Source organism: Ambystoma mexicanum, chromosome 6q, assembly GCF_040938575.1.
Source record: "Ambystoma mexicanum isolate Mex_15411 chromosome 6q, UKY_AmexF1_1, whole genome shotgun sequence".
NCBI classification, from domain to species: Eukaryota; Metazoa; Chordata; class Amphibia; order Caudata; family Ambystomatidae; genus Ambystoma; species Ambystoma mexicanum.
The window spans coordinates 1,440,281,344-1,440,304,649 of record NC_090937.1 but is presented as its reverse complement, the minus strand read 5'-3'; the positions used below and the strand labels follow the sequence as shown (position 1 = coordinate 1,440,304,649).

Genomic DNA, 23,306 nt, shown 5'->3' with positions numbered 1-23,306 from the left:
TGGCACGAAGTCATCCAGGTTGGTGGGGGCTTTGGTGGAGGAGAAGGCCGTGCAAGCAACAGAGACCGGGTCTGGAGGTGCGGATTCCACTGGTGCTAGTGGTGCAGTGCAGGACCAGGGACAGGAGGCAGCACAGGTCGCCACGGAGGTGCCTGTGTGCAATCCTGTCCCTGATCCTGTCACTGCATCATCTTGCATTCTCTGAAAGACACAGGAAACCCCACGCTTTGGATTGGAGTATTAATTAAGATTTAGATAGCGGAAAGACATCCAAAGGAAACAATTCAAAAATAACGGTATCAAGGATTTTATTAAACCTGATACTAATTTAATATATCAAACAAATCATGATTAAATCTGCACTTGTAATAACAATTTACATAGCAGGAAACAACTTTTATTAAAAAAGACACATCTATATAATAAAAATCATCTTATTCAATCATCCAAGCATACAACCTCATCCATCCATTTAGACAAACCATTCATACTAAACACCAATCAATGTACGACATAAAATCTATAAGAAAATTCATCATAATTAATTCATCTGAAAGATTTATAGAAAGAACATGAAATCAATTTGACGGGCCACAGCAGATGACATCAGTGGCCTAGGCAATTAAGATGGGTCCCAGAGTTTTCTAACCACGACCTCATCTTAGTCCAAACTCGACCGGTTTCGACGTATATACTTTAGTGTAGTGACGTCTTCATCAGGAGTAACAAAAGTATATTCTAACATCAAGAAAGAAAGAAAATCAAAGATAATACATATCAATGTGTGAAGCCCTTGTACTTGGACAAAAAACATATAACATCCATAATAAAAATATCTATAGTGGAACAATAGGTAATAATATACAAGAGCCTGCTACCAACCCGGGAAAAGTTCCAGGATGGACCTGAGGTGTCTGGCAGAAAGTAGTGCTACCCTCTTGTATTGGTGTCTCCGAGAGGCAGATAAGAGCCAGGCCATAGACAGAATCAATGCTACAGATATACAAATGTACACATAAATATCACAAGGTCAATATGTCGATCCTCCACTACAGCGGCCCACGGACAGGACACGAGAGTCACATACTTAAGATAAACCTAAAGAATATTAACTAACCTTCATTCATGCAATGGAAGGCTGTGCGTCTCTTCCTTAAATTGTACGCTGTGTTCACTTATATTAAACAATAGCTTCTCCGTAGAAGTTCCTGCAGATAGCGAAGTGTATGGACGCCAACGTTCTTCTCGAGAATGTCCAAACGCTCGTTCAACCAGCGGTCATAAATTTGAAGGTGACTCCCCGGATCCAGGGTTGGCTGCACCTGATGTTATATGGGCCTAAACACAACACAAGAGTTTGAGTATGTGAGAGACCGGTTGTTCTTACAATTATATTATTGGCTACACCCAAAGTGAATTACTTCCAATTGAAAATAAATTGATGAATTAATACCACAATTGTGACTAAACAAATACGGCTTGCTGAAAAGCTTACTATTTAGAGAATTTCAAAAAGGTAGGGGGGGGAGGGGTTGCATTTGAAAATTGCTCAATATTTCCGACTCCAGATTACTTGACTCGGATGGGGTTTAACGGAAAGCCAAGGATGTAGGGCTCCCTTCTCTAAACAATAAAGGCAAGAAGCGATTTGGAAAACCGCCGTGATTCGAAAGGCCCCCACACGACAGAATGTTTACCTTAAGCGAAAGAACTCGCCAGTTCTCACAGTAGCTAGTCACCCGTATCCCAGCTGGGTCCGATTGAAAGTGGCGTGCAACACAGTATCACCGTTTCAAGGGTATTGATATATGCGTGAAAAACATCATGTGATCACGTAATTAACCACGTGACCACAAACTGAACTGGCCTACGTTCTAAATGGCCGTACCCTCTCAGATGAAAGACGCACGTGATTAGGCAGTATACCAGTGTACTACCCGACATATATAAAATGTTATGACAGGTAGTATTTAGTTACTCGAATTCCATGGTTCCATGGTATTAAGGCCCAATGTTAATGTTTTTAGATTAAATATCCACATTTGTTCCTTGTAATCTAAATTTTTTAATAGTTGGGGTTGGTTTTGTGCATATACTTTTTCTATGCAAAACCATTCCATCTGATCAGCCGTATGGCCCATCTCGACAAAATGGATTACCATTGGGGCATTGAGGTTTCGAGTTCTGATCTTTGAACGATGTTCGTTAATACGGGTACTCACTTCTCTGGTTGTTTTGCCTACATAAAACAACTGGCATGGGCAACGAATGGCATAAATGACATTCTTACTTTTACAAGTGGTAAAGGTACGAAGGGTCCACTTTCTGGTCTGTGAATCAAATGACGTAGTTTTTTTGGAAAACTTACAAGCAACACATGAAGTGCAGGGATAGTGTCCCACCACTGGGTTAGAATTGGTATCGCGGATTGTATGCACTTTAGGAAAAGTTCTACTGGCACGAGTAATCTTTTGCTTCAAATTTTTACTTTTTTTGAAAGCAAATAGAGGTCTGGGTATAGATGTTCCTGATGTATTAAGAATTCGCCAGTTTTTTAAGATGATCCCTCTAATAGCATTACTGTGTTGACAAAAAGTTGAGACACATACTAATTCATCTTTCTTTTCAATGTCTCGCTTGGGTGTCAATAAGAGGTCTCTGTTGATATATCGAGCTCTCTTTTTGGATTTTTTTATAAGTTTCTTTGGATATCCCCGTTCCAATAGTCTTTTTTCCAAAATTGCTGCATGTTTGACAAAATCTGCGATATCTGTGCAGTTACGGCGTAGCCGTAAGAACATCCCATATGGTAAGTTACAAAGTAAACTGGCTGGATGTTGGCTCTCATATTTCAACGTGGTATTTCTCTCTGTGGGTTTTCTATGTAATTCTGTGCAGAGATACCCTTCTTTGAAAAAAATAGACAAATCCAAGAAAGGAATTCTAGATACTGAATATTCAAAAGTGAAATGAATATCTAAGTCTACCGCATTAAGCCATTGAACAAATAAAGTCAATGATGTTGATGAGCCTTCCCAAATCATAAGTATATCGTTGATGTATCGACGGTACACCTTGATTTGGCCCCTAAATGGGTTAAATGCTGACAGGATTTTTTCTTCCTCCAAGAGTGCCATGAAAATAATGGCAAGATTTGGTGCAAAAGTGCACCCCATCGCTGTCCCTTTACATTGCAAAAAGAATTCCTCCTTGAATTTAAAAAAACTGTTCTTAAGGACTAGCTCTGCTGCTTTACATAGGAATTCTGTGGGAACCAAATGTGGTTGTATGCGCCGATCTAGCATTATGCGCAGGCTCTCCACCGCTCTATCCTGAGGGATATTTGTATAAAGCGCTTCAATATCAAGCGTTACTAGAATTTGAGTACTGGGATCAAATGCTTTTGTTTCAACGAGGTTGATGACGTCTCTCGAGTCAAGAAGAAATGTGGGCGTGGCCATCGCCAGTGGTTTAATAAAGAAATCAATGTATTTCGAAAGGGGTTCCAGTAGTGAACCACAACCCGAGACTATAGGTCGTCCTGGGGGGTTCTCAGTATATTTATGTATTTTAGGCATAATGTAAAATAAAGGTATGCGATCTTCCGACAGGTTGATAAATTCAGCCTCTTTAGTGGAAAGGAAACCCGATTGGTTTCCTTCTTCAGTGAGTTTGAGTACCTTTAGCTTAATCATTTCTGATGGATCTTTCACCAATTTGGAATAGTGCCCAGGAATGTGTAGAAGTCTCAGAGCTTCTTGATCATAACGATCAGCATCCCAAACAACTATCCCACCACCCTTATCTGCAGCCTTAATAACTATTGATTGGTCCGAGGCTAATCTCTCGATAGCCTCGAACTCAGAAAGCGTCAGATTGGGTCCTTGTCGATTTCTTGGATGGCCAATAACTTTCTCTATTTCTTTGAGAACTAATTTTTCAAAGATCAAGACCTCTGGAGGCAAATCATTAGAGTTGGGGGTAAAGGTGGAAGGTTTAGAGAAGCCTGAGATGTTGGATTCCCTAGAGGTCACATTATTCGAAAAGAAAAGCTTTAGCCTTAATTTACGCAAAAAACCTTTTACTTCACTCATGATAGACATTGCACTTGGATTTTGAGTCGGAACAAAAGATAGACCACATTTAAGAATTGATGTTTCCGCAGGTGTTAATATACGGGAGGATAAATTAAAAATTGGCATTGTTTCATTTACCACCTGTATGCTCGATTCCGGGTCTGAAAGTCCCGGTGCATCATCCCTTGTCCCGGGGCGTTCTGCATCGGCATATTGTGTGTCATTTGACCTTGGGGGATGTTTCTGCGGCCTCTTCGGCCGCCCCTTGCTCGAAAAGGGTGATTGCCCGAGGCATGATTGTTCAATTCCTCATTACCTGAATTACTAGAGGAAGTGTCTGAAAATGTCACCCATCTTTTTTTATTTGTATTATTGGGTCCCATATTCCAATTAGTGTTAGTTTTCCAAACCGTCTGAGGGTTAAAATCTTCCGCTAGATAGGGATACACCAATTCTTTCTTAAATAATGAAATGTCCTTTTTAAGTTTATTGGTCTTTTTTTCAATAGTAAGCTTCTTAAATTCCTGAAAAGATTTTTCTATCTGTTCAAGCTTTTGTTTAGATTCCACAATCAAAGTGTTGGTCAAAAAAGATTTTTCTTGTTCCGACAGTGTTTCTTGTATCTTCCCACTGACTCTTTGGGCCGTGGTTATGGTTAATACTAACAAATCACGGCTACATTTGGTAGCAACTTGACTAAAAGCCACTTTATAATCGTTGTCATCCAGGAAAAGACATGGGATAATTTTAACCTGCAGGCCTTGTGGAATAATACTAGATCTCAAATATTCCTTAAGTATATGACCGTGCATTTCTGTGCGGAATTGCTTCTTCTTTAAATTCAGAAGAGCATCTCCCGTGGCGCCTTGATTTGATGTTGGTAATTGTAAATTTTCAAAAAATGATGGACCTTGAATAAGTTCTGTTATTTGTGCCTCCGTGAAGGAGATGGTATCTGTTTCTGCCATGGCCTGGAAAATACCACCAGTCCGGAGTACACCAAATTGACACACCCAGTGCAATAAATGTGAAAAAAGTTAAATTATCCTAAATAGGAAAAAACATTACAGTGTTAAAAAGTATATATATAACCTGTACAGCCAAGGGCTGGAAATATGTATTCTCTGAAAGACACAGGAAACCCCACGCTTTGGATTGGAGTATTAATTAAGATTTAGATAGCGGAAAGACATCCAAAGGAAACAATTCAAAAATAACGGTATCAAGGATTTTATTAAACCTGATACTAATTTAATATATCAAACAAATCATGATTAAATCTGCACTTGTAATAACAATTTACATAGCAGGAAACAACTTTTATTAAAAAAGACACATCTATATAATAAAAATCATCTTATTCAATCATCCAAGCATACAACCTCATCCATCCATTTAGACAAACCATTCATACTAAACACCAATCAATGTACGACATAAAATCTATAAGAAAATTCATCATAATTAATTCATCTGAAAGATTTATAGAAAGAACATGAAATCAATTTGACGGGCCACAGCAGATGACATCAGTGGCCTAGGCAATTAAGATGGGTCCCAGAGTTTTCTAACCACGACCTCATCTTAGTCCAAACTCGACCGGTTTCGACGTATATACTTTAGTGTAGTGACGTCTTCATCAGGAGTAACAAAAGTATATTCTAACATCAAGAAAGAAAGAAAATCAAAGATAATACATATCAATGTGTGAAGCCCTTGTACTTGGACAAAAAACATATAACATCCATAATAAAAATATCTATAGTGGAACAATAGGTAATAATATACAAGAGCCTGCTACCAACCCGGGAAAAGTTCCAGGATGGACCTGAGGTGTCTGGCAGAAAGTAGTGCTACCCTCTTGTATTGGTGTCTCCGAGAGGCAGATAAGAGCCAGGCCATAGACAGAATCAATGCTACAGATATACAAATGTACACATAAATATCACAAGGTCAATATGTCGATCCTCCACTACAGCGGCCCACGGACAGGACACGAGAGTCACATACTTAAGATAAACCTAAAGAATATTAACTAACCTTCATTCATGCAATGGAAGGCTGTGCGTCTCTTCCTTAAATTGTACGCTGTGTTCACTTATATTAAACAATAGCTTCTCCGTAGAAGTTCCTGCAGATAGCGAAGTGTATGGACGCCAACGTTCTTCTCGAGAATGTCCAAACGCTCGTTCAACCAGCGGTCATAAATTTGAAGGTGACTCCCCGGATCCAGGGTTGGCTGCACCTGATGTTATATGGGCCTAAACACAACACAAGAGTTTGAGTATGTGAGAGACCGGTTGTTCTTACAATTATATTATTGGCTACACCCAAAGTGAATTACTTCCAATTGAAAATAAATTGATGAATTAATACCACAATTGTGACTAAACAAATACGGCTTGCTGAAAAGCTTACTATTTAGAGAATTTCAAAAAGGTAGGGGGGGAGGGGTTGCATTTGAAAATTGCTCAATATTTCCGACTCCAGATTACTTGACTCGGATGGGGTTTAACGGAAAGCCAAGGATGTAGGGCTCCCTTCTCTAAACAATAAAGGCAAGAAGCGATTTGGAAAACCGCCGTGATTCGAAAGGCCCCCACACGACAGAATGTTTACCTTAAGCGAAAGAACTCGCCAGTTCTCACAGTAGCTAGTCACCCGTATCCCAGCTGGGTCCGATTGAAAGTGGCGTGCAACACAGTATCACCGTTTCAAGGGTATTGATATATGCGTGAAAAACATCATGTGATCACGTAATTAACCACGTGACCACAAACTGAACTGGCCTACGTTCTAAATGGCCGTACCCTCTCAGATGAAAGACGCACGTGATTAGGCAGTATACCAGTGTACTACCCGACATATATAAAATGTTATGACAGGTAGTATTTAGTTACTCGAATTCCATGGTTCCATGGTATTAAGGCCCAATGTTAATGTTTTTAGATTAAATATCCACATTTGTTCCTTGTAATCTAAATTTTTTAATAGTTGGGGTTGGTTTTGTGCATATACTTTTTCTATGCAAAACCATTCCATCTGATCAGCCGTATGGCCCATCTCGACAAAATGGATTACCATTGGGGCATTGAGGTTTCGAGTTCTGATCTTTGAACGATGTTCGTTAATACGGGTACTCACTTCTCTGGTTGTTTTGCCTACATAAAACAACTGGCATGGGCAACGAATGGCATAAATGACATTCTTACTTTTACAAGTGGTAAAGGTACGAAGGGTCCACTTTCTGGTCTGTGAATCAAATGACGTAGTTTTTTTGGAAAACTTACAAGCAACACATGAAGTGCAGGGATAGTGTCCCACCACTGGGTTAGAATTGGTATCGCGGATTGTATGCACTTTAGGAAAAGTTCTACTGGCACGAGTAATCTTTTGCTTCAAATTTTTACTTTTTTTGAAAGCAAATAGAGGTCTGGGTATAGATGTTCCTGATGTATTAAGAATTCGCCAGTTTTTTAAGATGATCCCTCTAATAGCATTACTGTGTTGACAAAAAGTTGAGACACATACTAATTCATCTTTCTTTTCAATGTCTCGCTTGGGTGTCAATAAGAGGTCTCTGTTGATATATCGAGCTCTCTTTTTGGATTTTTTTATAAGTTTCTTTGGATATCCCCGTTCCAATAGTCTTTTTTCCAAAATTGCTGCATGTTTGACAAAATCTGCGATATCTGTGCAGTTACGGCGTAGCCGTAAGAACATCCCATATGGTAAGTTACAAAGTAAACTGGCTGGATGTTGGCTCTCATATTTCAACGTGGTATTTCTCTCTGTGGGTTTTCTATGTAATTCTGTGCAGAGATACCCTTCTTTGAAAAAAATAGACAAATCCAAGAAAGGAATTCTAGATACTGAATATTCAAAAGTGAAATGAATATCTAAGTCTACCGCATTAAGCCATTGAACAAATAAAGTCAATGATGTTGATGAGCCTTCCCAAATCATAAGTATATCGTCGATGTATCGACGGTACACCTTGATTTGGCCCCTAAATGGGTTAAATGCTGACAGGATTTTTTCTTCCTCCAAGAGTGCCATGAAAATAATGGCAAGATTTGGTGCAAAAGTGCACCCCATCGCTGTCCCTTTACATTGCAAAAAGAATTCCTCCTTGAATTTAAAAAAACTGTTCTTAAGGACTAGCTCTGCTGCTTTACATAGGAATTCTGTGGGAACCAAATGTGGTTGTATGCGCCGATCTAGCATTATGCGCAGGCTCTCCACCGCTCTATCCTGAGGGATATTTGTATAAAGCGCTTCAATATCAAGCGTTACTAGAATTTGAGTACTGGGATCAAATGCTTTTGTTTCAACGAGGTTGATGACGTCTCTCGAGTCAAGAAGAAATGTGGGCGTGGCCATCGCCAGTGGTTTAATAAAGAAATCAATGTATTTCGAAAGGGGTTCCAGTAGTGAACCACAACCCGAGACTATAGGTCGTCCTGGGGGGTTCTCAGTATCTTTATGTATTTTAGGCATAATGTAAAATAAAGGTATGCGATCTTCCGACAGGTTGATAAATTCAGCCTCTTTAGTGGAAAGGAAACCCGATTGGTTTCCTTCTTCAGTGAGTTTGAGTACCTTTAGCTTAATCATTTCTGATGGATCTTTCACCAATTTGGAATAGTGCCCAGGAATGTGTAGAAGTCTCAGAGCTTCTTGATCATAACGATCAGCATCCCAAACAACTATCCCACCACCCTTATCTGCAGCCTTAATAACTATTGATTGGTCCGAGGCTAATCTCTCGATAGCCTCGAACTCAGAAAGCGTCAGATTGGGTCCTTGTCGATTTCTTGGATGGCCAATAACTTTCTCTATTTCTTTGAGAACTAATTTTTCAAAGATCAAGACCTCTGGAGGCAAATCATTAGAGTTGGGGGTAAAGGTGGAAGGTTTAGAGAAGCCTGAGATGTTGGATTCCCTAGAGGTCACATTATTCGAAAAGAAAAGCTTTAGCCTTAATTTACGCAAAAAACCTTTTACTTCACTCATGATAGACATTGCACTTGGATTTTGAGTCGGAACAAAAGATAGACCACATTTAAGAATTGATGTTTCCGCAGGTGTTAATATACGGGAGGATAAATTAAAAATTGGCATTGTTTCATTTACCACCTGTATGCTCGATTCCGGGTCTGAAAGTCCCGGTGCATCATCCCTTGTCCCGGGGCGTTCTGCATCGGCATATTGTGTGTCATTTGACCTTGGGGGATGTTTCTGCGGCCTCTTCGGCCGCCCCTTGCTCGAAAAGGGTGATTGCCCGAGGCATGATTGTTCAATTCCTCATTACCTGAATTACTAGAGGAAGTGTCTGAAAATGTCACCCATCTTTTTTTATTTGTATTATTGGGTCCCATATTCCAATTAGTGTTAGTTTTCCAAACCGTCTGAGGGTTAAAATCTTCCGCTAGATAGGGATACACCAATTCTTTCTTAAATAATGAAATGTCCTTTTTAAGTTTATTGGTCTTTTTTTCAATAGTAAGCTTCTTAAATTCCTGAAAAGATTTTTCTATCTGTTCAAGCTTTTGTTTAGATTCCACAATCAAAGTGTTGGTCAAAAAAGATTTTTCTTGTTCCGACAGCGTTTCTTGTATCTTCCCACTGACTCTTTGGGCCGTGGTTATGGTTAATACTAACAAATCACGGCTACATTTGGTAGCAACTTGACTAAAAGCCACTTTATAATCGTTGTCATCCAGGAAAAGACATGGGATAATTTTAACCTGCAGGCCTTGTGGAATAATACTAGATCTCAAATATTCCTTAAGTATATGACCGTGCATTTCTGTGCGGAATTGCTTCTTCTTTAAATTCAGAAGAGCATCTCCCGTGGCGCCTTGATTTGATGTTGGTAATTGTAAATTTTCAAAAAATGATGGACCTTGAATAAGTTCTGTTATTTGTGCCTCCGTGAAGGAGATGGTATCTGTTTCTGCCATGGCCTGGAAAATACCACCAGTCCGGAGTACACCAAATTGACACACCCAGTGCAATAAATGTGAAAAAAGTTAAATTATCCTAAATAGGAAAAAACATTACAGTGTTAAAAAGTATATATATAACCTGTACAGCAGGGATGCCTACGTCCAGACCCATTTTCAGGCAGGGGATGAGCTCACGACAACTGGCCTTCCTCTGCCTGCGGACGTGGCTATCCAGGTCCGGGTTGAGCCTGTCCTGACTGGTGTGGCGTTGCGTCAACGGGCCATGCGAGGATGACCTGCAGTCTTTTCATGAGGAGACTGCACGTCATCTTGAATGGCTCGTTGACCGCGTCGGCCTACTGGGACAGGTCACCCAGGCCGGATTCCTCCGTTTGATGGGGCTTGCTATGACCCCCTCCTCAACTGAACCCCCTATGCGCCAGTCATCCTCCGTGCCATCTTCCCACCCATCAGTCACCTGGGTGCCCTGTGGAGCTGCCTCTGACGGTGCGGCCAGGCTGGTGGAGGAGACATCCCTGCCACAGTCGGGAGTCGGACATCCAGCAGGGGTGGCCGCATCAACGACTGCACCCCAGCCAGCGGAGGATGTGCAGGCATCAGGAGGCAGTGCATGGGCAGAGGCACAGCAGCAGCAGCAACGTGGTGGGAGCCATGATGGCTCGGGGCCTTCGACATTGGAGGGGCAGGCATCGGCCGGAGGGCAGGAGGACCCAGGACGGGAAGTGTCTTCCGTGTGGCAGCAGTTGGGCCACGCCATAGATGCGGAGCGGCAGTGGGCGGAAGAGGCACGGCTCACGATGGTCGGGGCGGAGAACTCCATGCAGAGGGCCCTGAGGCGGGCCGAGTGCCGCGAGGCAATCCGCAGGGAGTTTGGGGTGAACATGTGGACGGCCCTGCGGACCCTCGGGGCCATGGAGGAGGACCGCCTCCGGGACATTGACCAGGAGTTCGATGATGCCCTGGCCCGGAACATCCCGAAGTGAGCCGTCGGACTAGCCTGCTGCCCTTGTAAAAAGTTCTGTAGTTAGTGTTAGGTTTCCTTTGGTTTTGCATTGTTTTTGGACCTTTTGGACAATGGGCCACATTTTTGTATATAGTTTTTTTTTGTAGGTAGTGTTATTAGATAGATTTCATTTCTTCGGTTGGGATCATGGACCCTGGATTGTTTATCTGTATATAGTTGACTTTTGGATTTTCAATTTTTTTTATGATTTCCCCATGGAGAAATGGTTTTCGATTTTAATTTTCCATTGGATATAGTTTTGTGGACTGTGACTTTAGACACCTTTCCTTTGCATTATGATTTGTGGTTTTGCATTATTTCACGGACATGCAGGTTTTTTTTGTTAAAATTTCCATTATTGTTTGTTTATTTTTGATTCAATTTATGTTGCTTTTAATACATATTTTTTCTTCAAACTTCAATGTGTACTATCATCTCATTGGTTTTATGCATTTCATGATATGGGTTTGACATTCACTGACACCCATTGGGTGTATGTGAGGGACATGTGTTCATTTCCAAACTTGCAATTGGGGTTCTATCATGTTATTGCCATTTCTAAGTGGGTGGATGCAATACTCGGGTGGGTGTTTGGCATTTGGAGGCTGACCATAAGGGCCAGGGATCTAGATTGTGATGACATGTTGGCTGGGGGACATGAGTGGGGGCCTGGTGGAGGCTGCCCCTGCACTGCTGGGGGGTGGGGGTGGTGGTAGACATGAGTGGGGCCTGGTGGAGGCTGCCCCTGCACTGCTGGGGGGTGGGGGTGTTGGGAGACATGATTGGGGGCATGGTGGAGGGTGCCCCTGCACTGCTGGGGGGTGGGGGTGGTGGTAGACATGAGTGGGGGCCTGGTGGAGGCTGCCCCTGGATGCTGGGGGGTGGAGGTGCAGGGAGACATGAGTTGGACATGAGTGGGGGCCTGGTGGAGGGTGCCCTGCTCTGCTGGGGGGTGGGGGTGGTGGGAGACATGAGTGGGGGCCTGGTGGAGGGTGCCCCTGCACTGCTGGGGGGTGGGGGTGCAGGGAGACATGAGTGGGGGCCTGGTGGAGGCTGCCCCTGGATGCTAGGGGGTGGGGGTGCAGGGAGACATGTGTTGGACATGAGTGGGGGCCTGGTGGAGGGTGCCCTGCACTGCTGGGGGGTGGGGGTGGTGGTAGACATGAGTGGGGGCCTGGTGGAGGCTGCCCCTGCACTGCTGGGGGGTGGGCGTGATGGGAGACATGAGTGGGGGCCTGGTGGAGGGTGCTCCTGGATTCTGGGGGTTGGGGGTGCTGGGAGACATGAGTGGGGGCCTGGTGGAGGGTGCCCTGCACTGCTGGGGTGTGGGGGTGCTGGGAGACATGAGTGGGGGCCTGGTGGAGGGTGCCCTGCACTGCTGGGGTGTGGGGGTGATGGGAGACATGAGTGGGGGCCTGGTGGAGGCTGCCCCTGCACTGCTGGGGGGTAGGGGTGGTGGGAGACATGAGTGGGGGCCTGGTTGAGGGTGCCCCTGCACTGCTGGGGGTTTGGGGGGTGGGATACATGTGCGGGGGCCTGGTGGAGGCTGCCCCTGTACTGCTGGGGGATGGTGGTAGTGGGAGACATGAGTGGGGGCCTGGTGGAGGGTGCCCCTGCACTGCTGGGGGGTGGGGGTGGTGGTAAGCATGAGTGGGGGCCTGGTGGAGGCTACCCCTGGATGCTGGGGGGTGGGGGTGCAGGGAGACATGAGTTGGACATGAGTGGGGGCCTGGTGGAGGGTGCCCTGCTCTGCTGGGGGGTGGGGGTGGTGGGAGACATGAGTGGGGGCCTGGTGGAGGGTGCCCCTGCACTGCTGGGGGGTGGGGGTGCAGGGAGACATGAGTGGGGGCCTGGTGGAGGCTGCCCCTGGATTCTAGGGGGTGGGGGTGCAGGGAGACATGTGTTGGACATGAGTGAGGGCCTGGTGGAGGGTGCCCTGCACTGCTGGGGGGGTGGGGGTGGTGGTAGACATGAGTGGGGGCCTGGTGGAGGCTGCCCCTGCACTGCTGGGGGGTGGGCGTGATGGGAGACATGAGTGGGGGCCTGGTGGAGGGTGCCCCTGGATTCTGGGGGTGGGGGTGCTGGGAGACATGAGTGGGGGCCTGGTGGAGGGTGCCCCGCACTGCTGGGGCGTGGGGGTGCTGGGAGACATGAGTGGGGGCCTGGTGGAGGGTGCCCTGCACTGCTGGGGTGTGGGGGTGATGGGAGGCATGAGTGGGGGCCTGGTGGAGGCTGCCCCTGCACTGCTGGGGGGTAGGGGTGGTGGGAGACATGAGTGGGGGCCTGGTTGAGGGTGCCCCTGCACTGCTGGGGGTGGGGGTGATGGGATACATGTGTGGGGGCCTGGTGGAGGGTGCCCTGCACTGGTGGGGGGTGGTGGTAGACATGAGTGGGGGCCTGGTGGAGGCTGCCCCTGCACTGCTGGGGGGTGGGGGTGGTGGGAGAATGAGTGGGGGCCTGGTGGAGGCTGCCCCTGCACTGCTGGGGGGTGGGGGTGGTGGGAGACATGAGTGGGGGCCTGGTGGAGGGTGCCCCTGCACTGCTGGGGGGTGGGGGTGGTGGTAGACATGAGTGGGGGCCTGGTGGAGGCTGCCCCTGCACTGCTGGGGGGTGGGGATGGTGGTAGACATGAGTGGGGGCCTAGTGGAGGCTGCCCCTGCACTGCTGGGGGGTGGGGGTGGTGGGAGAATGAGTGGGGGCCTGGTGGAGGCTGCCCCTGCACTGCTGGGGGGTGGGGGTGGTGGGAGACATGAGTGGGGGCCTGGTGGAGGGTGCCCCTGCACTGCCGGGGGATGGGGGTGGTGGTAGACATGAGTGGGGGGCTGGTGGAGGCTGCCCCTGCACTGCTGGGGAGTGGGGGTGGTGGGAGACATGAGTGGGGGCCTGGTGGAGGGTGCCCCTGCACTGCTGGGGGGTGGGGGTGATGGGAGACATGAGTGGGGGCCTGGTGGAGGGTGCCCCTGCACTGCTGGGGGGTGGGGTGCAGGGAGACATGAGTGGGGGCCTGGTGGAGGCTGCCCCTGGATGCTGGGGGGTGGGGATGCAGGGAGACATGAGTTGGACATGAGTGGGGGCCTGATGGAGGGTGCCCTGCACTGCTGTGGGGTGGGGGTGGTGGCAGACATGAGTGGGGGCCTGGTGAAGGCTGCCCCTGCACTGCTGGGGGGTGGGGATGGTGGTAGACATGAGTGGGGGCCTGGTGGAGGGTGCCCCTGGATGCTGGGGGGTGGGGCTGATGGGGGACATGAGTTGGACATGAGTGGGGGCCTGGTGGAGGGTGCCCCTGCACTGCTGGGGGGTGGGGGTGATGGGAGACATGAGTGGGGGCCTGGTGGAGGCTGCCTCTGCACTGCTGGGGGGTGGGGGTGCTGGGAGACATGAGTGGGGGCCTGGTGGAGCGTGCCCTGCACTGCTGGGGGGTGGAGGTGATGGGAGACATGAGTTGGGCATGAGTGGGGCCTGGTGGAGGGTACCCCTGCACTGCTGGGGGATGGGGGTGCTGGGAGACATGAGTGGAGGCCAGGTGGAGGGTGCACCACAGTGATGGGGGTGGGAGACATGAGTGGGGGCCTGGTGGGGGATGCCCCACAGTGCTGGGGGGTGGGGGTACTGGGAGACATGTGTTGGTGATCAGTAGTGCAAGGTGACATGTGGGTTGGCTGGGGGGCATGGCCATGGTAGATGGGTTGCCTGTGGGACATGAGCAGGGGTGCAGGGTAGTCCCCTGTGGTGTGGGCTGCCTGCAGGGGCCATGGAGGGTGTAGAGGGAACACCTGGGAGGACCCACACGGCCAAATCACGTGTAGCACTCCCCGGCACCACCGAAATACACGTATTCTGCTTAAATCGCGTGTGAAACTTCCCGCGCACCTCAGAATACACGTACCCTGCTGAAATCGCGTGTGGGACTTCCCGAGCACCCCGAAGTACACATACCCAGGCCAATCGCGTGTGGAACTTCCCGCGCACCTCGAAGTACACGTACTCAGGCCAATCGCGTGTGGAACTTCCCGCCGCATCCCGAAACACACGTACCCAGGCCAATCGCGTGTGGAACCTCCCGTGCATCCCGAAACACACGTACCCTTGCCAATCGCGTGTGGAACTTCCCGCACACCCCGAAGTACACGTACCCAGACCAATCGTGTGTGGAACCTCCCGCGCATCCCAAAACACATGTACCCAGGCCAATCGCGTGTGGAACTTCCCGCCGCATCCGGAAACACACGTACCCAGGCCAATCGCGTGTGGACCCTCCCGCGCATCCCGAAAACACATGTACCCAGGCCAATCGCGTGTGGAATTTCTCGCGCACCCCGAAGTACACGTACCCAGGCCAATCGCGTGTGGAGCCTCCCGCGCATCCTGAAACACACGTACCCAGGCCAATCGCATGTGGAACTTCCCGCGCACCCTGAAGTACACGTACCCAGGCCACTCGCGTGTGGAACTTCCCGCGCATCCCGAAACACACGTAACCAGGCCAATCGCGTGTGTAACTTCCCGCGCACCCAGAAGTACACGTACCCAGGCCAATCGCGTGTGGAACTTCCCGCGCATCCCGAAACACACGTACCCAGGCCAATCGCGTGTGGAACTTCCCGCGCACCCCGAAGTACACATTCCCAGGCCAACCGCTTGTGGAACTTCCCGCGCATCCCAAAACACACGTACCCAAGCCAATCGCGTGTGGAACTTCCCGCGCACCCCGAAGTACACGTACCCAGGCCAATCGCGTGTGGAACTTCCTGTGCATCCCGAAACACGCGTACCCAGGCCAATTGCGTGTGGAACTTCCCGCGCACCCCAAAGTACATGTACCCAGGCCAATCGCGTGTGGAACTTCCTGCGCATCCCGAAACACACGCACACACTATTTTTCACACAGCGGGTGTCCGTGTTTGTTGGTACCCCTTTGCACCTCATTTGTCCCAGAGGGCCACTGTATGGACCATTCATCATGGCTGTATGTGGGTGCTTTTTGTTGGCGCACATTTTGGCGCACATTTATTTCAGGCGCAGGGACGCTACCGCCTGCTTTCTTGTGGCGTACTTGTTTGGCCCTGTGCACGTCTTTGACCGTGCGCTGGTTTGCCGTATTCGATTCCATGAATACGGGTTGTAGGCGAGCGTGCGGGTGTTCCGCGCACTTGCCTCATGTACTTACCCCGTGACGCCCATATTTTCACGTGTTGTTCCCCATTCCGAGTGTTACGCCCCGTGTTCCGCCTACTTTTGTGATGTGCGCCGCGCTATGTGCGATTTCGCAGTGGCCGTGGTGCACGCTGTTTGATGACTTGTGCGCCGGCGTGCACGGCGCACTTTTTCAGCGCACATCCAATGTTTTTCTAGCGCACGGACTCCATGAATCGATGTGCGCTGGTTTCCCTGCGATTTTCGCTCTTGCTCTGCGATTTTCGCACTTTTACTGCGAAACACACGTTTTGGCACCTCTGCGCGGGAATTTTCGGCGCACATTAATTCCATGAATCGACCCTTTAGTTTGGTGTAAAGATAACTCCTTTGTGTTCATTCAGATTCCTATCAGTCGTCCTGCAGTAAGCCAGCTGCTTGTGGAACTGGTAGAACAAATTCAACAGTTGCCAGAATATTTCATGAGATTGCCTGATTAAAATAGATTTTTCCTTCCTTAAAAGTAATCATAGACAAAATGGGCAACATTGATAGCAACAATAATAATGTCGCAAACAAGAAGAGAACACATCCACGTGCAAGAAGTCACTGCTGCTTGAGTTGGACATACTGGTACATAATATATACATGTATTATATTTATCATAATCCTCCTGTTGTATACGATACACATTGTTTATTATGTTGGTCCAAAAAGAACAGCGATTCCCGTGCATCTTCCTATGCAGCAGGAAGGTTACGATATTTCAATCTTTCGAAAGCCAATGCCTTATGTAATTATGCCTGCACCAGTGGCACATGTAAAGACACCAATTTCACTGATGAATGCCCCTATGGTTCCTCCAGTACGAAGGAACTATGCTGATATATTTCATGAGATGATCATAAAAGCTCATGAGGCAAGAAAAAGACCCAAGAGAAGTACAGGAGAGGATGATCATTGATCATGAATTGAATGATTATCTGGATAGTATGGCACATATGGGGAACAACATGTGGTATCTGCACATGAACGAGGTGGGAAGGACCACCTAAGAGGAGGAATACTACGCGTGTGCACTCCTACCTTACGCAATGGGAAAATGTAAGATATTCATAGCTATCTGCCAAGCAAGAGGTCAGTTCATGGGCCCAATAGCGTCTTTGGTATGGGCAACAGAATGGTCAGCTGCAGACGAAGATGATCATTTTCCAGACTCAAAGACGAGGACGAGGACATTCACCAGAAATCATGTGATGAGATACAACTAGCCTGGAGTGAAAGGAGCTGGAATCAGATGGGAAGTAAATAGAAGACTTGAAAGCCCAGGGAAAACTGCAAAAGAAATTCAAAGAAGGGAAGAAAGAGCCAAGTTGCAGATTTGGGGATCAGTACTTTCTCCAGACGGCTGGGAAGAAAGTGCAATCTGCAGAGCATGGGTAGTGATTGGTTGTCGCAAACCGACCATTGACATTGTTTAAAATGGATGCAAACCTTAATGGCCAAGACTTGTAAAATTACTGACATGGGTTGAAAACCCAAGAGGACCTTTACAGATAGAGCCTCTGGACAGTGCGAAGCTATGTTTCAGAAACAATGGGATGAGAAAAGTTGGAGAAAATCAAAATTGTGGTCGAGTCTTTCATGTGCCAGGAATGAACATTGGAACAGCAGTGGTAATGGATCACTACTGGCCTTGCGGATCCAGAGCTTATATGAAGCTGCCCAGAGATTGGGGAGGAACGTGTTCTATAGTGAACGTCCATGTTCCAGCGTTGGTGATTTCTAAGAGTGACTTGAACATTTGCGACTTTCCAAAAGCAGATCCTCACCTAAGGAATAAGAGATCTGTTGAGCTGGTGAATCAAGTGAAGATGGAGAGATAATTCTCAGCCAAGTCAAGAGAAGCTTTTGATTCCATTCCATATGAACACAGGTTGTTCAGTCAGACTTCATCAATACTCACAATAATCTTTACGCCCAGGATCCAGATGGCAGCAAATACCAAGTGGTTACAGATAACCAGATGGGAGCTTTTGCAGATGATCAACACTACCATAAAGGGATTCAATGCAATCAAGGAGGAGCTGAGAGCCATATGACCAATGACTCTTCAGAATAGATATGTCCTGGACATGATCACAGCTATGGATGGAGGTGTTTGTACCAGAATCGGAGAATCATGGTTCAAGTTCATACCTTCTCATGATGATGAGAATGGCACCTTGACAGAAGCCATAACGTTGCTGACAAACTTGCATGTCAAGATGGAAGATGAAGTACAAGATGTTGCTGATGACGGTTGGCTTGAATCAATCTTTTCTTAGGTTCCACAGTGGATGGCGAACATTTTCAAATTCTTGGGAGCCCTGATGGTGATGATCATGCTTGGATTTTGTGTGATCAGAATAGCAATCACACGATACAAGAAGACTGCAAAGAAGGCAGTAGGAATGAAGATTATGATTGCTATCAAATCAGGATGGAAAACTAAAGAGCTGACAGATGAAGAGATCAGAAGCTCCTGTGCCCGAAGAACCACAAGAAGTACGTGGGGAAGTGGATCTACTGCATGCTTATGTCCTGGAACAAGGATGAGCATGTGAAATCAACCAGATGCATGAAGGGAGTCATAAAGATATGGGGCCCAAAGAAGCATTTCTTCAGATGAGGATGTCTAGATGTGAAGACTGATGAGAGAGTGGTCGATTAATCGCCCAGAGGGGGGAGTGTAGAAAAGGAGGCAAGTACCCCCACTCAAGCACTGCTCCCTTTTTGCCCATATGTTGGGAGCCAGAGTGTGAGATAAGAGCAGTAGCAGTGAAGATACCAATCCCGCAAAGAATCGTGGAAGTAAGGTACCCTTTAAGGAAGCTATATATGCATTCACAACAGTGGCCATTTGAATGAAATCCCAGGGGAAGTGTGAAAAAGGAGCAAAAGTGAACGTACCCAGAAGAGATGCAGAGGTGAGAGAACATAAACAATCTATAAAGATCTAAGGAGGAGGTTTTAGAGATGAGCAACATTTCAGGGTTGAGATGAAAATGCTCATGCCACAGAAACAATGAAGAAAATGCAAATTAATTTTACACGTGTACAGATGCAGTAAACGCAAGCAGACAAAGCAATCATGAGGCTATCTACGTAGTGAATAGATTGCGGCGATGCACCAAACATATATGCATAGAAATGTATGGACTATGGATGATTCCACAACACACTTTAGCAGAGCTTGGCCCCAGTAAACAGAAAGGCTTTTTCAGTGTGGCGCAGTTATAAACTGACTTAATAGTGGAAACGCATTTGAGAAAGGCTTGGCTGGCCCAGCATCAGCAAGTCAAGGCCACTGTGAGCCTGGATGTTCATGCAGTAGCTACAGAACGTGTGAAAAGAACAAACTCCTGTATGAGGTGAGGAGCAAGAACATTGAAGACATCAGTGATTCATCATTTAATAGTATTTCAAATACAGAAAAGCTCTGAAACATGGTGTGCAGTCACATGGTCGGATGAAAATAGATACTGGGACGAGCTGTATTGAAACCAAGAGTCAGAGTATGCCTATATTCCCTTCTATTCTCAGACACAGAGAACATTTCCAAGGCCAATGTTCAAAGGGCTAATTGACTTGCAGACAGCAAGAGTGATGATAGATGGCAGACTAATTAGGTTGGAAGCTACGGTTATGACCAGCCCACCAGCAAATGGATGCCAGCCAATACTGGAATATTACAGAGGGCTACAAGGGTGCCAACTTATTGTAGAGGGACACGTTATAAAGGGCTCTATAGTTTGTGTAACCAATAGGATGTCGTGTATTTGATGACGTTCGTAGTGACATGCATTATTTGAGGGCTTAGTTTCCCACCTGATATTAGAGACAGAATAATGTCCCTGACAAGTATGGAACGTATACCTAGATGTTCACTCTAAGCCTATCACTTTCCTAAGTAGGTTTTTGTAGTTTGCCACATAGATTGGCGTCAATGTTGATGAGTTTTTACCATAAATGTTGTATGTTTTATGAAACTCGCTGAGTGAGAAGATAGAACACATATTCGTTGTATTCCCTGTTTTAGACAATTGCAATTAAAACAGACCTACTATGCCAACTTCCTGAGTCAGTCTGATTATTGATGTTGGAGTATATTCTTCATCCCCATATATATTAAAGTATTGCTGCCTATTTCTTAAAGGGCCTAGTGTGTTGGAAACACAGGTTCACAACCAAAAGACCCGGGGCTATAGCCTCCTCAGCTCCCACGCCCCCTCCTTAGCAACAATGTAAGTCATTCCGGCAAGCTGCCCTTGTAACAGGGAATGTGTGGCTCACCACCCTTTGGAAAGACAGGCACTAATTCCTTCCTCTGACTATGTCCCCTCTGGCGAGATCACAGAGAGGGCAAGGAATCTCTGGGACCCAGGGGAAACCACCAGCTAAGTGGGGCACCCCCTGGATGTGGTATATTGAGGATCCCCCAAAAGACACCCCAGTCATAACTGCCTACATTTGCTAATCAAAACCCGGTGGATGACCTCATCGGACGCTCTTCTCCCTTTTCCCCAAGACTCCCATCCACGCCGCCCACATATTTTTTTTTAAACAAAAGTCAACATCAAAGGATGCCAATCTGAGCTAGAATTACGCTCATCTGCCCATTTCTCGATGTGATTGGCTACTATCGGTCTGCTTGCAGCCAATAACATCAAGTTGGGGGCAGAGTTACTGGATGGGTCAGAAGTCCCAGAGACCCCACGCTCTTCCCCGGAGACCCGGAGACCCGGAGACCCGGAGGAGAGCATAAAAACCTGGAGTCTCCGGGATAAACCCAGAGACTAGGCTGGTATCACCCGCAGTCAACCCCAGTGTGCCCCATCACATACCTTTCAATCACCCAAACATGACAGGTGCTACATGACAGGCAAAAAAAGGTGCCCTGCAGTACCCGAGTTAGAGAATCAAGAAAATGTGGTAGCTGGCAAAGCTTGGCCAGATCCACGTATACCTGAGAGGTTGATCACTGCATCAGGCTGAATGATGAGTCAAACCGCAGATATGCACCTCAGGCACACAAGCCAAAGCGTGGATTGTGAAGCAGTGCTCATAGCTGAACAGGTGATTGTGAAGACAAGGAAACATACCAAATGGTCGCACACAGCCAAACAAGATTGTAGTGAGCAAGTGCAAGCAGAACAAGTATCAGCAGCCAGAGTGCAGGGCACCTAGGTGTCGTTATGCCTGAGCCTATCACTAAAATGACAGACCCTCTTATCCAAGCCGTTCTGTTTCCGGGGCCAGATTAATTTAGTAGATGAGAGTCCACATCTAATTGCAGGGGGGAAGAAGCACCCAGACCTGTGGAGGAGGTGGAACAATTAAGCATGCCCCATCATAGAAACCCGAACTGATTAAAAAACAGTTGCATGTGTTTGATGTCCATACTCTGGCATGCAAGTCTTTGCTGCAATGCTTTTTTATTGTGGGTTTCAGTTTACCAGAACCAAATCAAGCCTAAATGCCTCTAGAAACAAGCCAAAAAATTCCATCTCCCATGTATTAGGGCTGTTTCCAAAAAGCATGTAGTGAGGCTTAAAAAGAAGAGTTTTAAGAGGCCGACGGAACAGGAGATGACTTACCATTGCACGTATTGCGTGAGGGAGTTTATTCCAGAGAACTGCAGCAGTCACTGAATAGGATCTTCCTCCCGCCCATGAACGTTTGAACATAGGCACTTGAATCAAAAGAGCTGATCAGATCTTAGAGCTCTAGAAGGAATGTACAGGCTGAACCTATCCTGGAGATATTCTGTGCCATTGCCGTTAAAGGCCTGATGAACAATAAAGAGTGCTTTAAACTCAAAACGGTAGGTAACTGGTAACCTGTGAAGGGAGTGACGAACTGGTGAAATTGATGGGTGCATTGGGGTGTTAGTGACAGTTCTAGCTACCGAAAATTCAGCAGTTACAATGGTTAAGATAGATAAAGAGAGTTGCAGTAGTCCCTAACCCCCAAATTGGAGGATGCCACCACTGGGGTGCGTAAGCGAGCTGGTAGAAATGGAAGGACCTTGCAGAGAATTTTCAGTTTGAAATATCCACTTTGACAAGCCATGCTGGCCTGGGCTTCTGCAGAAAGAGAAGCTGGGAATGTACAGCCCTGGTCTTTAACCACAGTCACTGGAATAGGAAGAGGTCCGAGAGAAGTTGCCCAAAAGGCCAATGTCCAGAAAGAAGTAGCAGAAGAGGAAGAACTAACCACCAGAACTTCTGTTTTGTCCACATTCAGCCTGAGCCAATTTTGATTCATTGAGTTGCCCATAGACTTCAGTCAGCAACACAGACAAACAGCAGCGTCAGCTGCTGCCAGATCGAGACGCACAACGATTTGAGTGTTGTTGGCGTATGAAAGCAGCGGAACCTATGTACTGGATAAGCTTGTCCAATGGCTGAATGTAGACATTAAACAGAATAGGAGACTGAGCAGAATCCTGTGGAACTCCACTTGCGATGGAAACAGGATCAAATTGGAAAGTGCAGATAGAAAGCATTTGCGAGCCAGAAACGCCTGCATTAGACAGTCGTAAGAGCAATGTGGAGTGATCAATGATGTCAAAGGCAGCTGACAGTTCTAACAGGATCAGTTCCCTCACCACATCTTGATCTGAGAGCCTTGTAAGGTCATCCACGGCTGAAGCTAGAACTGATTCAGTACCCCTACCCAGATGAAAGCCAAACTGAAAGGGATCAAAGAAAGAATGGCAGGCATCATGATTTCATCAGAGAGAGAGGAATAAAGTCTAACAGAGAAGCTGACTTCATCTTCTGAGTAGCTTTAACTATATCAGCCGGGAGGGCACCTAGAAAATTGGAGCAAGAAAAACCATCCCTATTCAAAGGTGGGACAGAATTCTCCTTGGGGGCGGTTATGTTGGTAGATGCAGTTTTCTAGCAAATAGCCAGAATCTTATCTAGAAAGTAGATGGAGAACGGGTCACATAGAGACTGAGAAGGAGCTACTGAACTGTCTTCTGTGGAGGGGGACAATAGTGATTGAACTAGTTGGAACATCTCATTACACTGATTCAGAGCAGCTTCCACACAGTTAGTGAAATAGAGGCAC

The 23,306-nt window shown here is 46.8% G+C and overlaps 2 long non-coding RNA genes across 2 annotated transcripts; both read right to left on the bottom strand.

Moving 5' to 3' along the window:
- Positions 1 to 291: 291 nt before the first annotated feature.
- LOC138515624 (uncharacterized) lies at positions 292 to 1,504 on the bottom strand. Its single transcript, XR_011282115.1, has 2 exons — positions 1,118 to 1,504; positions 292 to 738 (listed from the first exon to the last, which is right to left on the bottom strand). It is a non-coding gene; the product is annotated as an uncharacterized lncRNA (long non-coding RNA).
- Positions 1,505 to 5,290: 3,786 nt separating this feature from the next.
- On the bottom strand, positions 5,291 to 7,848 carry LOC138516765 (uncharacterized). Its single transcript, XR_011282308.1, has 2 exons — positions 6,117 to 7,848; positions 5,291 to 5,737 (listed from the first exon to the last, which is right to left on the bottom strand). It is a non-coding gene; the product is annotated as an uncharacterized lncRNA (long non-coding RNA).
- Between the last annotated feature and the right edge of the window lie 15,458 nt (positions 7,849 to 23,306).